We start from the raw sequence: 16,737 nt of genomic DNA, 5'->3' as shown, positions 1-16,737 counted from the left end.
CGCCGTGAGAATTTCTGACAGCCATCACATCTTTTAAACAAGTCCTCGGCATCAGCATGAGCTGTCAACCAATAGAAACCGTGACGAAACGCCTTGGCCACCAAAGATTTTGAACCGGCGTGGTGTCCACAATCTCCTTCGTGGATCTCACGCAAAATTTCATGGCCTTCCTCAGGAGACACACAGCGTTGAAATGCCCCTGTCACACTGCAATGATGTAACTCTCCATTGATAACTGTCATGGACTTGGACCGCCGGGTTATCTGCCTGGCCAAAGTTTCATCTTCTAGTAACTCGCCCTGGTTTATATACGCCAAATATGGAACCGTCCAATCCGGGATAACATGTAGGGCTGCCACCAACTGAGCCTCCGGATCAGGAATAGCCAAATCCTCTTCACCAAGGAGCTTGACGGACGGATTATGCAAAACATCCAGGAAGACATTAGGTGGAACCGGTTTACGTTGGGAACCCAGGCGGCTTAAAGCGCCTGCCGCTTCATTCTTCCGCCGGTCCACATGATCCACCTGATAACCTTTGAAGTGACCTACAACAATATCCACCTCACGACGATATGCTGCCATTAGTGGGTCCTTGGAATCCCAAGTGCCAGACACTTGTTGAGCCACCAGATCCGAGTCACCGAAGCATTTAACTCGGTTGAGATTCATCTCCTTAGCCATCCGAAGACCATGGAGTAAGGCCTCATATTCAGCTGCATTATTAGTGCAAGGGAACATTAAATGGAGAACATAACAAATCTTATCACCTCGTAGGGAAGTTAACACGACTCCAGCCCCCGAGCCCTCCAATTGCCTGGACCCATCAAAATGAATAGTCCAATAAGTGTGATCCGGCTTCTCTTCTGGCGCTTGTAATTCTGTCCAATCATTGATGAAATCCACAAGTGCCTGAGATTTGATCACGGTTCGGGGTATGTATTTCAACCCATGAGACCGGAGCTCGATAGCCCACTTAGCAATCCGACCAGTTGCCTCCCTATTCTGGATTATATCCCCTAGAGGAGTAGAGCTGACCACCATGATGGGATGACCTTGGAAATACTACTTAAGCTTCCGGCTTGCGAAGAAAACCCCATACACCAATTTTTGCCAATGCGGGTACCTCTGCTTGGATTCAATGAGTACCTCACTAATATAGTAAACTGGCTGCTGAACCGGATATTCCTTTCCTGCCTCTTTGCGCTCTACCACAATAGCCACACTAACAGCCCGAGCGTTAGCTGCCACATATAGCAGCAACGGTTCTTTATCAACTGAAGCAGCGAGAATCGGCGGATTAGCTAGCTGCCGCTTTAAGTCCTCAAATGCTTCATTAGCGGCATCACTCCAGACGAAGTTATCTGTTTTCTTCAGCATCTGATACAAAGGGATGGCCTTCTCACCAAGACGACTGACAAACCGGCTCAACGCGGCAATCCGGCCTGCCAGGCATTGAACATCATTGATACACTTTGGTTTAGCCAAAGAGGTGATGGCCTTGATCTTTTTCGGATTAGCTTCAATGCCCCTGTTAGACACCAAAAAACCCAGGAGCTTCCCTGCAGGCACACCAAAGACACATTTGGCCGGATTAAGCATCATTTTATAAACCCGCAGGTTATCAAAGGTTTCCTTCAAGTCATCAATCAATGTCTCCTTCTTCCTTGATTTTACCACAATATCATCCACATAGGCATGAACATTGCGGCCGATCTGTTTATGAAGACAATTCTGCACACACCATTGATAAGTCTCCTGTGCACTCTTGAGCCCAAAGGGCATGGACACATAGCAGAAGGCTCCAATGGGAGTTATGAAGGCCGTCTTCTCCTGGTCCTTAACTGCCATTTTGATCTGATGATAACCAGAATATGCATCCAAAAAACTTAAACGCTCACAACCCACCGTAGCGTCAATAATTTGATCAATACGGGGAGGGCAAAAGGATCTGCTGGACAAGCTTTGTTGAGATCTGTGTAGTCCACACACATACGCCAAGTGCCATTCTTCTTGAGGACCAGCACCGGATTAGCCAACCACTTAGGATGGAATACTTCAACGATAAATCCAGCCGCCAAGAGCCTGGCTACTTCTTCTCCAATAGCTTTGCGTCTTTCCTCATTGAACCAGCGGAGAAACTGCTTGACCGGTTTATATTTAGGATCAACATTGAGAGTGTGCTCAGCGAGTTCTCTCGGTACACCAGGCATGTCAGAAGGCTTCCATGCAAAGATGTCCCGATTCTCACGGATGAACTCGATGAGCGCGCTTTCCTATTTCGGATCCAAGTTAGCGCTGATGCTAAACTGCTTGGACGAATCACCAAGTACGAAGTCAACAACTTTAGTCTCATCAGTCGATTTAAACTTCAGGGCCGGATCATGCTCCGTAGTTGGTTTCTCCAACGAAGTCATATCTGCCGGATCAACATTGTCCTTGTAAAACTTCAACTCTTCGGTTGCACAAACCGACTCAGCATAAGCCGCATCACCTACTTCACACTCCAGAGCAATCTTGCGGCTCCCATGCACGGTTATAGTTCCCTTGTGACCCGGCATCTTGAGCTGCAGATAGACATAACAAGGTCGTGCCATGAACTTAGCATAAGCTGGCCGTCCAAATAGGGCATGATATGGGCTGCTGATTTTCACCACTTCAAAGGTCAAGGTTTCTGATCTTGAGTCATGCTCATCTCCAAAAGCCACCTCCAAAGCTATCTTACCAATAGGATATGCCGACCTAACAGGCACCACACCATGGAACACCGTATTGGACGGTTTAAGATTTTTATCTGTTAACCCCATGCGACGGAAAGTTTCATAATAAAGGATATTGATGCTACTCCCTGCATCCATGAGTACCTTAGTGAACTTATAGCCTCCCACCTGAGGTGCCACCACCAGAGCCAGATGACCCGGATTGTCAACCCGGGGTGGATGATCTTCTCTACTCCACACAATTGGCTGCTCGGACCAGCGCAAATAACGGGGCACGGCCGGTTCAACGGCATTCACTACCCTTTTATGAAGCTTCTGATCGCGCTTGTCCAAGCTAGTGGTGAAGACATGATACTGTCCGCTGTTCAACTGCTTTGGGTTGCTCTGGTAACCTGACCGCTGCTTCTGCTGATTGCCCTAATGATTATAGCCACTTTGATTACCCTGATTACTTTGATTGTTATGTCCACCCTGATTGCCATGGAATCCTGAACCAGAATTTCCTCCGCCTGAACCGCCTCCTGGTCCATGATCATACCGGAAAGAGTCAGAATTTTTGAACTCTTGCATGATGTAACAATCTTTCTAGAGGTGTGGATGGTTCCTCCTTCGTCCCATGCTTTGGACAGGACTGGTTTAACAGATACGACAAACGGTCTGGGTTAGGATTTGGCATTCCATTGCGCCGGGGCGGTTTACCCTTACGCCGCTGGCCCTTGTCATGTGTATTAGTGTTAGCCACAAAGTCTAAACCGTGGTCCGCTTTACGCTTGCCGCCATTTCCATGACCCGCCGGGTTGTGGTGCTGCCCCTTGGCGTTGCCGTTCTTCTTTCCCTTCCTTGTCTTATCATCGTCAGACTCAGGATCCTTGGTACTATCAGAGTCGGCATACTTCACTAGTGCAGCCATGAGGGTTCCCATGTCATTACAATGACGTTTAAGCCGTCCCAACTTCAACTTCAATGGTTCAAATCGGCAATTGCCTTCCAATGTTAAAACTGCGGTGTCAGCGTTGATGCGGTCTGATGAATGCAAAATCTTCGAAACCCGGCGCACCCAATGGGTTGTTGACTCTCCTTCCTCCTGGACACAGGCAGCTAGGTCCACAATTGACATGGGCTGCTTGCATGTATCCTTGAAATTCTGAATAAACCGGGCTCTCAACTCGGCCCATGACCTGATAGAATTAGCCGGTAAGCTCTTTAGCCAAGTGCGGGCCATTCCTTCTATCATCATGGTGAAGTACTTCGCACATGCCGCATCATCCACGTCCAGCATCTCCATGGCCATCTCATAGCTTTCGACCCATGTTTCTGGGGATAAATCGGCGGTGTAATTCGGCACCTTGCGCGGGCCCTTGAAATCTTTGGGCAGGCGCACATTACGCAACGCCGGGACAAGACATGGCACTCCCAAGGAACTAGAGGTAACTCCTGGTTCCACCGATGTGGTTGGACGAACCGGAGTAAGCTGACGGGCCTCGTGCTGCGCCGCTACTCTGGCCTCTCTGCATGCCCGAGCCCGGTCCACCACGTCCTGAGCATCAGCGGCACCACCCGCCGGGTTATGGCCACGGGGCGGATCACGGTTCCGCGCATTGCCTGATACTGCCGGTTCATCCATACGCCTGCTGTAACTCCGGCTTGGACGGGGAGTGGAATGAACCCGATCGCGACTATATGAATAAGCCTCCTGTTGAATCAGGGCTGTTTGAAGAAGCTCCTTAACCCGACGTGTCTCGACCGCTGCTGGAGAGTCGCCTTCGATCGGGATGGCCGCCAGCCGTGAGACGGCAGCGACAATGTTGTCCATTGGGTTAGAATAATGACCCGGTGGTGTGGGGACATGAGGTACCACAACGTTGTTCTGACGAGGCGGATCCACAAAACGTGGTTGAACCGGTGCCCCTGCTCCGGGTGCCTCTGCCCGGTTTACCACCGGCGGATTACTGGTTCCTGTTCCTGGGTTGTTAAAGAGATTTCTAGCGTCATAAACCGGCGGTAGGCGAGATCGGTGCCTCCTCTTCAGGACTTCGTTCGACGCACTCTGATCCAGCATAATCCGGTAAGCTTGTGCATCCAAAGCGGCCCGCTCCGCGGCTATCCTGGTATCCTCAGCTGCTAAGTCGGCTTTTGCCTGGGTGATCTGATCTTTCACTTTCGCGATTTCCGCATTGTGTCTATCCTGATCCGCCGGGTTAACCTCCGCCATCAGCGTTGCCAACATATCAAACAAATCAGATAGAACCTGAGCCGGCGGTCGCACAGGGTCTCCTGCCCCAGCCGCTGCCGCCGCTGCTGATCCGGAAATCATCGTCGCTGCAGTCGAAGAGTGGAGCGCTGGTTGCGTGCCGGCCATGAAGATCGCCACCCGGCTTGGCAGAACAGAGGGGTCCGGAATACTGTCGCCATCGGAACAGCCCCAAGTCCGTCCATCTTGTAACTGATATAACGACTCGGTCTCTCCAGTCAATGACTCGTCGCCGGAATAAACGACGGTCTCACCACCAGATTCCGATCTATCCTCAGATTCCCGTCCATGGATAACTCCCACGAAGGCACGCTTCATGACAGGCTTGACCCGGGCAGATCTCGCATGCTGAGCTGTTTCGACGAGGTCGGTGCAGATGTCCGGCTCAGGGCCCGGTTCGCCGATCTTGCCAATGAAAACGTGTATGCTCCCAAAGGGGACCCGGTACCCGTACTCGATTGAGCTGGCCTCGGGGCCCCAGCCTGCATCGTCGATGTAGACCTTGCCACGACGACTCTTGGTCATCTGGCCCACAGCGTAACCCTTGAGTCCTTCGAAGTTGTCCTCCAAGAACTTGAAACCATCGTGCGATAGCCCCACGGTGGGCGCCAACTGTCGTGGTTTTGTCACGGCAGATGTCCTAGAGAAAGGACTTAGTCGTGGAGCCATCGCTACGGGTTAGCTTAAAGGGGTTAAAGCAGACAAGGGACGCAAGAGAGTTTTATACTAGTTCGGCCCCTTACGATGAAGGTAAAAGCCTACGTCTAGTTGTGATGGAATTGATGGGGTTTCGATGACCAGGGAGCGAATACGCTTTGCCTGGGTCTCGAGTTGTTGTCTGTTCTCCTTGAACCGCCGACGGGTCATCCCCTTATATACATGGGTTGATGCCCGTCGGTTTACAGACTCCGAGGCCAGCTCATAATCGTGTCCGGCTCGGTCTCTGCTACACATATCTTACAACACAAGTTTACATCTCAATGCCGATTTGTGTCTACATGCCTTAAACCGGCTTTGGGCCCTGGGCCTTCATGAAGCGTCACCGTCTGTCTTCACGGGCTTCAGATACAGATGAACTACTTATGAAGTTAATCCGGCCTCTCCTGGCCGGTTTACGCCCAATGGTAACATCCCCAACACATAGCATTAAACTTTTGGGTCCAATCGGTCCCTTACGGAATAGTGCATAAACTAGGGTTTAAGCTTCTGTCACTCTCGCACCCACCATCTATTTACTACTCCACAATGCATTCCCTTAGGCCCAAGTATGGTGAAGTGTCATATAGTCGACGTTCACATGACACCACCACTACAAAAAAAGACACTTCTGTGATGATACGTGTTTGTCACAGTAGGTCATGTTTTCCATCATGCATGTACATCCATGACAATTTTATGACAGAATCAAGATAGTCATACCTGTGGTGTAGTAGAAGTGTTCCATGACATTACCAAAATTATCATCACGGAAGTGTCCACTTCCATGACGATAAATCGCGCGTCATAGAAGTTCTTTCGTCAAGGGTGACCGACACATGGCATCCACCGTAATGGGACGCCGTTAAGCTATCGGGTCCGGTTTTGGATCCGATAACCCGCTAACAACCACAACCAATGCCAATTGTCCACGTGTAAAATTGTGATTGGCCGGAGGAAACACGTGTTGGCTCACCGTTGGGACAAATGTCATCCATTCATTGGACAGGAGACGCCTATGATAGGTCGACATGTGGCACGGCCCAACAGAGGCCCATTCAGGTGAAAAGGCCAGCCCGTTTGACTTGGTCAAAAGGTAACGGGTTGGCCCACGGAAAGCATGTTCCTATATAACCCATTTACGGCCCGCTAACTCATAGCCCGTTACGGCCTATCGGAATTATGCCCAGTAGCTTCATCTGGGCCGTCCAATATGATTCCAGCCCATTGTAACTTCCAGCCCATGTATGGCCCATGATGTCTGTTGGCCCATACGAGGCCATTTGTAACTCTTGGCCCATTAACGGCCCGTAGTGAATCTGGCCCGCAAGGAACCGTGTATCGCTTCATACCCACTAACGGCCCATTATTCCATTGGGCCGTTTCCAACCCGTGTTATCTTTCGGCCTTCTCAGGGCCCATTTATTCTTGGGCTTATTTCCAGCATTCGGTTACTTACGGCCCATTACTGGCCTTTTCTGCTTGTGGGCCAAATTCAGCCCGTGGTTACAATCGGCCCGTTTGCGGCCCGTTAATCCGTTGGGCCATTTTCATAGCGTCATCAAATGTGGCCGATTAACGACGGCCCGTTATTGTTGGTCCATGAACGGACGATTCCAAATCTAGCCCGTTTACGACCCATAATGTGGTCTGTTATTGGCCCATGTTTGACCGATCGATCATACGGCCCGTAGAAGGCCCATTGATGCTACGACCCGTAGAAGGCCATTGTTTCTACGGCCCTTACAAGGCCCATTGTTTTCTACGGCCCTTACAAGGCCCATTGTTTCTACGGCCCGTGGGAGGCCCATGGTAACTACAGTAAATATGTAGCCCATGGTTATTGTGGCCTAGTTCAAAAAAATAGGTTATTGCGGCCAAATCGCGGAAAAAGAACTGCACTGACTACAAGCAAACAAATAAACAAGACAACAAGGAAATAATTAAGCAAGCAAGTTACGCTAGGCTATCACGGCTATTACACATATTACACCCACTGGGCATCAAAGTTCGCCACCAGTGCAAATATAGGGAACAAAGCAGCATATCATATACACTGGTTGTCAAAGTTGGTGACCAGTGCAAATAAACACCGGAGCAAAACAAGTCCAGAACTGAAACCACTTCAGAAGATCTCAAGAAACAATATCCTAGGTACCCATAATGCTGGCAAGATGCTTAGCAAGCTTATTAACTTTCTCTTGTTTGGCGCTTAAATCCTCCAGCGCTAGTTGTTGCACCAGAAAGTATGCATCTGAATTCTGCAGGGACTTCCTCAGTCCTTCAGCTTCCTGTCGCAGCACATCTGATTGATGTCTTTCAACTTGAAGTTGAGACTCAAGAAGATGAACTAATTAAGGCAGCGAGTTCGAAGAGCTTGTGCCAGCAGTAGTGGCCAGTAACTCGAACACTACATCAAGACAGAACTTTTGGGTTCTCTCAGTGTCGTCAAGATAGTTTTTATCAGCTTTCTTGGAGACCAACAGGGATGTCTCACTATCTTGAACCTTATCTGCATTACTTCCTTTACCATTGCATAACGGGTTATCGTTCTCCAATATTTTGTCTGCATTCTAAAAGAGAAACAAGCAGACACATCACAGGTTCACCATGTTGTATATGAAACTCATTTTGGTAAATCAGTTCAGTAGTAAAGTGGACAGGATAACAACATGAAACAAACATATATCTATGTACCATGGTCACTTTATGGTCTATATCATTCTAGTTTTTGTTGCCAAATTAAGATAGAGACACAGTTCAAATAATATTTGTTCAAGACAAAGCAGAATAGATAGAATATAAGTGTGGGAAACTATAGAGCAATAACAACACTTGTAATGTGCATGACATGAGAACATAACTGTTTATTCAATTGAAACTGAAATCAACACAGAGCAAGTTACAACAGCAAACCAGTTAAAGAAACAGGTTTAAAACATATCTGTTGCGCCATTGGAGTTTCAATTCCATCCTTCAAATTTGAAAATAGTTGGTATGAGTAAATACAGTGATGCAAGAGCAAAGGAGTGTGAACCATAGCTACAGAACCTGACCTGAGAACAATTCTTCTTCTCCTTTAAGTATTGAGTTGGGATTCGGAGTGGTGGTCCTCGTGCTTTGGGCACTGCAGTTCCCTTACTAACTGATCGTGTTTGGGTGCTCTGTGGTGGAGACGGTGTTGTGTCAACTGGAACTGGGTAACTATCTGCTGGGGTTGGGGTTAGAAGGGGTGTAGCTGGTTCTCTGTCCAATTGGGTAGGGGTACAATCTGCGAGAGTCTGGGTTATCTGTGGTGGGGCTGGTTCTTGGGCAAGTACAAACGTGGTTCTATATGCATCAACTGGTAGCACTATCTTTTCTGAAGACCGTGTTGTTACTCCCTTCGATACTGCCATCACCCTCTCTAATTCAAATGGCTGACAAACAAGAAAAGTAATTGAATGTACACACATTGTATGATAAGACAGGTGCAATGGATAGTGGGGAATAAAAGAGGGCATGAATAATTCACATTTATGTTGTCTAACCAAACATGATAGCATGACACAATTTCACATATAAGATGGCTAACTAAACAGGATAGCATGACACAATTTCACATTATGATGGCTAACTAAAAAAGATGGAAAGACATAGTTCAAAATATGATGACTATGTAAACAGGATGGCATGATATAACTATATAATGTGTTTATTAAATAGGTTGGCATGCCATAATTCACATACATGCCGCCTATGGAAACATGATAGCATGATATAATTCACGGATAGAATGACATAATTCAAAATATGATGACTGTAAACAATAAACATGATGAGATGACATAACTATATGATGTCTTTATTAAATGGGTTGCCATGCCATAATTCAGATAGATGCTGTGTATGTAACCATGATGGCATGATATAATTCAAATATATGATTTATATAGTAAGCAAGTAAGCAGATGGAAATCCATATATGATGTAAAAACTAAGCAATGCAAGACAACATGGATGACATGGGTAATATAACCCTGCCAAGTTTGAGCATAGACCTCAGGGGGAAATAGGACTAGTCATCAGTCTCTGAATCCTCCTCCGAGGAGCTCTCTGTAACCAGCAAGAGTTCTGCTTTAGCATTTAGCATTGTCTGCTCTGAATACCTTGTTTTCACTCCAGATACTTCCATCACCGCTTCAAATGGCTGATGCACAGGAAGAGTAGTTGAATATACAAATGTTGTCGACAAATGGAACACGTAATACAAAAAAAATGATAGCATGATATAATTCACATACATGATGATTGGCTAAACAACATGCATTGGATTATTCACATATATAATGCCTTTTCAACAAGATAGCATTGCATAATTCACATATATAATGTCTTGCTACAAGATGGCAATGCATAATTCACATATATGGTGATTAGACACTAAACAGGTGGCATTCATACAAAGCATGTCTAAACTAATCAAATGACATAGAAATGCAAGACACCATACGCACGATATGAGCAACATAACCCTACCAAGTTAGAGCATACACCTTGGGGGGAAATAGGACTGGTCATCTGTCTTTGAATCCTCCTCTGAGGAGCTATCCGTAACCAGCGAGATATGCGCCTCGTCAAATAGCATAGTCTGCTCTGAAGACCTTATTTTCACTCTAGAATTTTCCATCACCGTGTCAAATGGTAGATGCACACGAAGAGTAGTTGAATATACTAACATTGTTGACAAATGTAATACGTAACGGAAAAAAAGGATGGCCTAATATAATTCACATATAAGATGACTGGATAAGCAGGATGGCATTGCAAAATTTACATATATGATGCCTGGCTAAACAAGATGGCGTTGCATAATTCACATAAACGATGAATAAACTAAACAGATGGCATTCACACAAAGCATGTCTAAGCTAAGCAGAGGACATATTTGATGTATAAAGTAAGCAATGCAAGGCACCATATGCATGATATAACCAACATCAGCATGCCAAGTTAGAGCGAAGACCTCAGGGGGTAAATAGGAGTGGTCTTCTCCGTCCGAATCCCCCTCGGAACAGATATCTTCCTCTCGATTACAATCCGAAATGGGTGGAGGGGGGCTGCCTTTGCGCCTACCATGGAGCAACATCTGCATGCAATTTTATTCCCACGCAAGGCTCGTCTCTTTTGCTCTACATGTTCAGTTCCATTGTGTACAATAACTGACATGCATAGGAATAAAACATAGTGAGATTATGTAAGGAGTGCATGCAGAAATCCAGAGTGATGGTAGCAACCTATGGATAGACCCAAAACCAATGATAGCAGGCAGATAATGGCTTCAGTTAAAAAATACAGATAATGGCTTCTTTATTGTTTGTTTCCCACCCAACATGAAGCTCATAGTAGACACCAGAGATTAACCAGATAGTAGATAGATACTATTGATTGCGGCCCCGATATGTACCCCACAACCATTTAAAAACTCAAGTTTGACCATTAGTTTGGAGCTGACTTAGAGTCTAATCGGTGAACATGACGATAAAGTAGCATGTAATATTAAGCGATGAATAACGTAAGCAGACACGAAAGAGTGCAACCTCTCTTGCGGACCTGTGTAGTCCTCGAGGTCATCTGCTCGGTTGATGATGGTAATGCAATTGTCATGGCTGCCAGCGGCAGGGAAGAAGATCTGAGGCGTCGAGAGACAGTCTGGAGGCCGGATCCCTGCTGTGCTGGATCCTTCTATCGTTGGAGCAGCTAAGCTGGGGTGGACGACGGCGCAGCAGGAGCGGGACAAACCACACAAGGTTTTCTTTGACAACTATTTGTAAGAGAAGTAATTCTGTAAGGGCTCGTTTGAATTGGAGGATTCTAACATAGCAGGGATAGGAAATACACAGTAATAGGATAGGAATGCACGTGCAAAACAGAGAACTTAAAAACACAGGATTTCTGCCAATCTGGGTGTTTGGTTCACAAGAATTGGAAGACGACAGGATGGAAAGAAGCATGGTGAGATTAAGTCAAACCACAAGAAAATGTATGGTTATAATGCTATTATGCTACTATCTCTTAGTCTTGTGCTACATGAATAGGAATTTGAAAAGGAGGACAAGTGGATATTAAAATTCCTACGGTTTTTCTTTCAAGGAGACACCAAAAGGAACAAATCCTACAATTTTCCTTTGCTCCATTCCTTTGAAGCAAATGCATGAATAGTAGTACCATAGGAAACTTTTCAATTCCTATGTTTTTCCTTCACTTTTCCTTTCAAGCACTGGCGATTCTAGCAGGCAGGCTTGAGCAAGGAAAAGCCTACACTCAAAAAATGTTTTTGTGCTACTTCTACTACTTTGGACCCAGGCAACTGCCCTACTAGCTCAACTCCCAGGCCCATCGACAAATGCACATCTCAAACGCACAGAGATAAATAATGATGGCGTTCAAGAGAGTCCATCGCGGATAGCTAAGTTGCCTGGTACCTCACTGCTTTTCATATAGTAGGAGAAACTAATCGTATTTCACGTTACTGCATGTGCTCAGTGGACAATATATATAACATGTAGAGTAAAAAAGAGATGCAACAAGTGTACAACCTCTTTGGCGAAGCCATGTCGATCTCAGCGTGATTGGGCTGGTCGGTGAGGGTGATCCGGCTAACTTGGCTGTCGGAGGAGGGGAAGAATATCTTAGGCATCTTGAGATGGAGCCCGGGGTACTGCTCCGCTATGATGGAGGGTTTCGTCGTTGGAGCAGCTCCGGTGAGTTGTACGACGCCGAGGCTGAAGCAGGACAGGAGAGACAACGTTAACCTAAGTGGAATTCTAATAGCATCTCCAATAGATGACATAAAATAAATAACCATAAAATGCTAGATGTAAAATACATCAGCCGCTCATCTCTGAACTTAACTGTCGAAACTGAATTTAACTGTCGAAACTGGACTTAACTGTCGAAACTGAATTTTGCTGTTGAAACTGAAGATAAGGATATTTCACAACTGTTGGCCTGCATTTTGCCACTTTCATCAGAAAATTAATGTCGTTGTTTAGTGCTATACTTGTGCTCCCTAATTGACATGCCAAATCTTACATTGAAGGCGAAGCTTGTCTGTTATTGAACCAAGTGATGAAGGGGAAGAACAAGCGGAAGAAAAACAAAAATAAACTCCCGGTGCTGTAATGAAGCACTGGAACTGTGATGACACAAGTAATGATATAGTTTTGCATCTTAATTTATTGCTATGGCTGGGACAAGCAATTGTTTTGCCACTGATTTGATGCCACTCTTAATGTAATATGTAATTATCTCTACTTGTGCAAATAGGGATCTTCTTTGAAGATACCATATATTTTAGTGGAAATGCACAAGAAGATGTTGGAAACATTAAACTAATCGAGGAGTATATAGTAAGCATGGCAACCACAGTAGATAACAACAGATAGTTCCGAAGAAGTGCTTGATCTGTATGCTCTACATAATAAGCCTCCTAACAAAGGTTGGTACTCGCCCACAGATTTCATCCATATGATTGAGCTTTGTCATCTCTATTGGTGTTGTGCTACTGTTTAGATACTGTCATGAGAAAGTGGTATTGTCCTTGAGAAGTGCTTCATCTGTGCTGTTTTAAATATTTCCTTTCCTTTTTTCCGAGCAAACAGAGATGCTAGCATTTAGTTGTCCTCTTGTCTTTTCACAACAGGATCATCCTCCTCTGAAGAAGAATATGGAGTACGTGAAGTGACTAGTTCCGATTATGCCAGGATGAAGAAGCCATGTATATCTTCTCATCAGAAGGAGCAGAGGGTTACATTACTCCCCACAAGACCAAACTAACTTCAGCTCAGAAGGACTGACATATCTCCATCTTTTTGCTGTGATGCGCAAGTACAAAGTTGTTCTAGGATTCTTTTCGGCGAGTTCCATTTTTTTAAAGTGTGCTCTACATGGACCATGTAGGTGCCTGTTTAAACTGTCAATTCATAGTATAGTTTGCTTTATACTAATCACTTTTTTTGTATTTGTGCAAACAGGAGTGCTCAGTTTGATTTCAATGGGCACAAAATGTTTATGAATACATCAAATCATTCATTTCCACCACAAGAAAGGAGGTGTCGATATGTTCAAGGTGTTACAACATATAAGGGTGAAATCATACAAGCTACGCGCGAATTTGGTTGACTTTGGTGGAACTGCACAAAAAGAACAGCTGGTTTATTTAGCACGAGGTGCCATGTCAATGTCCGAACTGATGGCAAACCCTGCCCATTCCACAATCGTAGGCATTTGATATTTTGGAATGGGAAAACCTTGTCAAAGTTTGCTCATTGATGTACGCAAAACAACAAGCATTTGACATTTTGGAATGGGACAACCTTGTCAAATTTTGCTCATTGATGTTAGCAAGAAGACATGCGTTTGATATTTTCGAATGGGACACCCTTTGCTGTCAGCAGCGTTGATCTATTTTTCTTTATTCTGTAGTTGTGAAGTAAATATTGGCTCTGACATGTGAATCGCTGAGATGCATAATCATCGATTGTTTTGAATGTTCTCTATGAATTGCTAGGCCTGTGTGTTTGATTGCAATGTACAGGAACGCTAAAAGCTGCTCAAACTCTTTGTACTCCGGTCAAAGTAGAGATACTTTGACTGCAAACAAAACTTGTATGCAGACTAAAAAGGACCAGAGGGAGTACATGTGAAACTGTTGCAAACGAGGTGATCACCCTGGGAATAATGCTAGTACGTTTTGTTTTGCATGTTTATCCAATGCCAGTGATACAAGAATTCGAACTAATTGAACTAAATTCATTCATGCATGGTCGGATTTCATATAAACATGCCGGATTTCATTACATTACATACATTCTTCAACTAAAAAGGGGTGCGCTGGAGGTATAATTAATTAACCGAAGCTACCCACCTGTGTCCGGCTGAGCCGAACAGAAGCTTCTTCAGCGGACTGAGCTTCAGTGACTTAACTGCAGGTGCAGTTGCGTAACTGACATGTGGCCCAGATGCTTGTTGGGCCCACGTGTCAGTGAGCCAACTGCACCTGCAGTTAAGTAGATGCAGCGTTCTTCTCCAACATAGGTCTCCGACTCCACGTCGCCGCCAAGAAGCTAATCGGCCGACAATGGTCAACCCGCCTAGCTTGGCTTCAACCGGAGGGTAGCAGCGGTGGCCTTACTTGGACCCGAGCGACGGCGACCTACCGTGTTCTACTCTTGTTTTCTGTGTGTCACGGCCACGTTGGCAGTGAGGCGGGGCCTCGATGGAGCCGGCGATGTCCTCTATCTCGTTGCCGGTGGGGTGGCGCATCGGCGGAGTGGGGAAATCCTCCCCCTCGTTGCCGGCAGGGTGGGGCCTTGGCTGAGCCGGCGATGTCCTCTGCCTCGTTGTTGGAGGGGCGGGGCCTCGGCGGAGTAGGGCCTCCGCCTTGGTGCCGGCGGGGTGGGGCCTCGGCGGAGCCAGCGATGTCCTCTGCCTCGTTGTTGGCGCCGCGGGGCCTCGGCGGAACAGGGCCTCATCGATGCCAGCGAAGCGGGGACTCGTCGGAGCCGGCATTGTCCTCTGCCTCATCCTCGGTCTCGCCAAACAGCGCCTCGCCCACTTCATCGCCCTCTTTGTAGGCGGCCACAGCCTCCGCCACCCGCATGCGGTACCGCCAGTGCTTGAGACAGCCTCGCGGGCGGAGTGGTACGAGTCGAACAGCGCCTCCTGCTCCGCCCGCTCCGCGGCGATCAGCTCCTCCGCCTGCAGGTGCTCCTGGAGGAGATGGTGGTTGTAGGCGACGTCGGCCTACGCCTCCCAGAACTGCTCCTCACGCTTCTGCCTCACCGTATCCATGTATTGAGCACGGGCCTCGCCGATGGTCATGGTGCAATGCACCGGCGAGGATGGCACGGAGGAGGGGGTTGGCGCGGGATCGTCGACTACCATGTTCTCCATTGGGACGTCGTCGTCCTCCGGCTGCCTGCTGGCCAGGCAGTCGGCAGCAATGGCTGCTATCCCCTTGTGGTCCGACGTCCGCCCGTCCCGAAGAGCGCCGGAGCGCGAGGAAGCCATCGTGGGCAGTAGTGGTGTGGACAAGAGAAAGGGAACGGAGGCGGATGACTGCGGCTATGGCCGGCGCAGCAGTTTATACAGCAATGGTGGGCGGCGGAGGGACGGACGTGTGGCGCCGGAGTAGCCGCCTCGGCAACCGCGTATCATTAATGTGGGTGGCAGACGGACGGACGGACAACACTTGTGTCCTTTGAAGGTGGAGAAATCGCCTGCACCGGGAAGCGGGGCGGGCGGCGCTAACCGTTTCGGACGGAAAGCACGCGCCGGCGAGGGAGGCGGTCTGGGTGGGCCAGGGCAGTCAGACTCATGCTTGGCAGCGGGTCGGTCCAGCAGCCGGACAGGCTCGCTTGCCAGCGAGCTCGCCGAGCTGAGCGACGACAATCATATGATGGACGTAGCTTCCGACCAGGAGCCGGCGCCACTGTCCAAACCGGTTCATGTCGTGTTCACCATAGAGCAGGTGCGGCCGCACTTCGACACCCTAATGGCGGAAGAGCTACCAACGCAGGAGGACCTGTGCTGCAACCTCCGTCTCGTCAACGAGCACCGGTGAACAAGCGAACGACAATCCCGTCGCGGACATGTGGCCCTATGATCCTGGCTTCCCGAATGAGCAGCGGGCGCTGTATCAGACCATCCGTAGGGCCCGCGAGACCCTCTCCGTCGTCCTTCGAGTTGTTGCGCTCATCGTGGCGCCGCCGTCTCACGTTGTCAACATGGTCAACAGACATGAGGAATGAGGAGATGACCTTACTTGGAGAGGATGACAGTGGGGACCCACAGGGCCATAGCCGCACATACGCAAGTGCCTCCTTATTATATACTATAGCTGTAATTTTTTTTGCTTCCTCCTGATTTCCTGACATCACGGTTCCACACCATTGTCAACCTATCTAGTAAATAAATGAGAGAATTGCGCAAGTAGCGGCCGACAGCTGGGACCAAGCAGCTCGAGCAGTATTTGTGTTTTTGAGGTGTGAGCACTGCAGAGTTTTTCTTGAGCGATGTTTTTGTTTTT

Source organism: Aegilops tauschii, chromosome 2 (assembly GCF_002575655.3).
Source record: "Aegilops tauschii subsp. strangulata cultivar AL8/78 chromosome 2, Aet v6.0, whole genome shotgun sequence".
Classification (NCBI taxonomy): domain Eukaryota; kingdom Viridiplantae; phylum Streptophyta; class Magnoliopsida; order Poales; family Poaceae; genus Aegilops; species Aegilops tauschii.
This window is presented reverse-complemented; position numbering follows the sequence as displayed.